Below are 3,466 nucleotides of genomic sequence, written 5' to 3'. Positions count from 1 at the left end.
TCACTGTTGTGGCCTCCCGTTGTGGAGCACAGGCTCCGGACGCGCAGGCCTAGCGGCCATGGCTCACGGGCTTAGTTGCTCCGCGGCATGTGGGATCTTCCCGGACCAGGGCACGAACCCGTGTCTCCTGCATCGGCAGGCGGATTCTCAACCACTGCGCCACCAGGGAAGCCCTATTCTTGACTTCTTGAGACATGGGGTCCCCTGGGAATGGGGTATGCTACCTTAAGGTTCCAGGGAAGGGATGATTGCTTCTCCTTCTATTCTCCCTGGAATTTCCTGCAGCCATAGAGACAGGGACAATGACAGGAGGGAAGGAGAAGCCTAGTGACAGGAACTTGTTTGTAGTACCCCGGGATGCAGCAGGAAAGGATTTATTCCACAATAATTAGGTACAAGAAAAGGAACTTAGATTTACTTCTTTAAAAATTACATTTAGGTTTAGCTCCAACTCCTATGTTTCAGGATTTTGAGTAATTCAATCTCTCAGTCATGTATTTTGGGGGCAGGGGAGGTTGGGGGAGACTACCACTTCCTAAACTCATTCAGGAGTTCTTGGGGGTTAAGACATATGCTTCCCAGGACATTGGAAGGAAGGCTGTATCAGTCTCCTGTAGCTACTATAACAAATTAACACAAACTTGGTGGCTTGAGGCAAAAGAACAGCTTTTCTCACGGCTCTTGTAGCCAGAAGTCCTCAAGCAAAGTTGTTAGCGGGCCGTGTTTCCTCTGAAGGCTGTAAGGGAGGATCCTTTCTTTCCTCTTCCAGTTTCTGGTGGCTGTTGACCTTCCTTGCCATCTGTTGGCTTGTAGCCACATCACTCCAGTCTCTCCCTCCATCTTTCCATCACCTTCTCCTCTGTGTCTTCTCTTTTCTGTCTTCTCCCCTCTTTCTCTTATAAGCATACCTGTGATGGCATTTAGGGCTCACCAGGATAATCTAGGGTCTCAAGATCCTTAACCACATCTACAGAGGTCCTTTTTCCAATTCAGGTAACATTCAGAGGCTCCAGGGACTTGACATGGATATGTTTTGGGGAGCCAATTTTAAGTCTACCACAAGGACCTTCTCGTTTCCAGTCTGCTTGTGCGCTGTTGAGATGCAAGTGTCCCAGAGCACATGGTCCTCTTCAAAGCTAGCACACAGAGATCTCCCAAGACTTTGTGTTAATATCCTGTCATCCCAGGTCTCTGCTATTCAAGAAAACTCCACTCCCTCTCCCCTCTTCAGTCTCAGAGATCTTCCTCCAGGGACTTGATGTCTCATCTCAAGCCCTGTCGCCATTCTCCACTGTTTACTCCTCCGAAAGAACTAGACTCCCAAGCAGACTGACCCTTGCTGGCTGCAGAGCACAACCTAGAGGGCTTGTGTGGGTTATTGGGGTCGGCCAAGAAGGATGTGAGCTGAGGAGTGATAGAAAAAGAATAAGCTGTAGAAAGACTAAAAGACAGGGCAGTCATGTGCTAGCCTATTTATCCTTGAAGGTGCTGGAAAACAAGCCAGCATGGATGGCAGTTACTTAGGATGGAAGAATAGGAACAAAGACAGGAAGATGATAATAATAATAGTGATAATAAATAATATAGTAATAATAACAGCATCTACCAGATATTAATGATTAATTATTACTATATACTATGTTAAATACTTCTATAGGCATGTCCTTTGTTCATCATCTGAACTTCCCATTTTACAGAGGAGAAAACTAAGACTCAGAAAGACTGAGTAATTTAGTCAAGGTCGCCCAGTTAATAAGGCAGAACCAGGATTGGTACTAAGATTTGTGTTTTTTCCCTAGCCTGTACTTCTTGGCTAATTATTAAGAATATTGCTTTCCTATGAAAGCCATTGTTTTGTTTAGCACATATAGCTAACCGATCCAAATATTTTCCTCAGTCTTGATGGGTTCCAGGAACGTAGGAAGCCCTTTAATAATGTGATACGGGTACAACTCATCCAACATTCCCACTGAAGCTCTGAACTTACTGCTTTTGCATCCTGAGAGTTTAAGCTCCCCTAGTCAAACAATGAAATTCCACAAATCACTGAGGAAAGTAGAAACCCATATCTACAGTGTTTTCTTGAAAACACTATTGGCTCTGCAAGCATCATTTTTCCTTATCAGTAAGGGAGTATAAAATTCTTCATATGTAAGAATAAAATGATGCTGCTAAGACTAATACTAATAAAGAAATACATTTATTGGGAAATTACTCACCGGCATCCTATGGTTGAGGTCTTGGAATGTAACTTTGTGGTTTTGTTTCTAGCTCTGCCTCTGACCCGCTCATGCAAAAGGCCATATGACAGAGCTGAGCATTGGGCTCCTATTAGCTTTAGTTGTTAGGAAAGGCTTCTATTATGGAGTAAAGGGAGGAGATGAAGAACCCAAGTGACCTCAAGCCTAAGTGCTGTTAGACTGGAGAAGTTAGGCTGTTAGGCTTTTACAGCTTCTCAGCATATTGTTTTTTTAAAAAAATCCTTCCTTTATTTCTCATTTTAAAGATAAGTGCTTTTTATGTGAGTTTGCTATTTAGAGAGAAATGGGAGAGGCCAAATTTGGGTCTGTTTTAAAACATGATTCTCGTGTCTGAACATCACATAGTGGGAGAATCTGAGCACCAAAGGCACTTTTGAGAGCCCTGGTCCAGTTCCCCTATCTGATGATTGAATGCCCTCCCTCCCTTTCAAGACTAAAGTGGAGAATAATGTTAATCTGTTAGATCAGTTTCATATTTTAGAGAGATCAATGAGAGTGAAATAATCTCCTAATTCATATTTGTTGTAAAAATTATAAGAATGCTTTTGGGTAGGAGACAAGTTGAAGCAAAACTGCAATGGATCGATGACAAAATAAAGATGATGTTGGGAGTTTCCTGACGGTCCAGTGTTTAGGACTCCATGCTTCCACTGCATGGGGCATGAGTTCAGTCCCTGGTCAGGGAACTAGGATCCCGAAAGCTGCGTGGCGTGGCCAAAAAAAAAAAAAAAATCTAAATAAAGATGATGTCCCCTTGCTAAAAAGAAAAAAATTACAAAGGAGTATGATCCTGATGTCATTTTCTTTTAATGTGGTCATATATGTGAGTACATATTTGCAAAGCCTGGAGGAACCTACATTGAATGTCATTACGGCTTTACACTTGCTCAGTGGTGGGAAAGTGGGTTTTTAAATTTTTTTCTTTCTTCTTTCTCTATTTTCCAAATTTTCTTAAATAAACATACGTACTTCTAAATGCTTCTGACATGGACATTGACAACAAGAAATACAGAAAATAAGTAAGTTGCTGTCTCCTCTGGGGTGCTTCCTGTTTCCACTCAGATGCTCTGACCCCCTCTGGGGCCTATAAAGGTGGAGTTGGTTTGGGGAAACCCACTTCCTGGCTTTAGGTGTTGATTGTTTAAGTTCCAGAGACCCCAGGGGTGACCCTGTCTGTTGTAAATGAATCTCCATCTCTCAAACCT

The sequence above is a fragment of the Kogia breviceps genome, chromosome 2, assembly GCF_026419965.1.
Source record: "Kogia breviceps isolate mKogBre1 chromosome 2, mKogBre1 haplotype 1, whole genome shotgun sequence".
In the NCBI taxonomy this organism is placed as follows: domain Eukaryota; kingdom Metazoa; phylum Chordata; class Mammalia; order Artiodactyla; family Physeteridae; genus Kogia; species Kogia breviceps.
Note: the sequence above shows the minus strand (reverse complement) of the source record.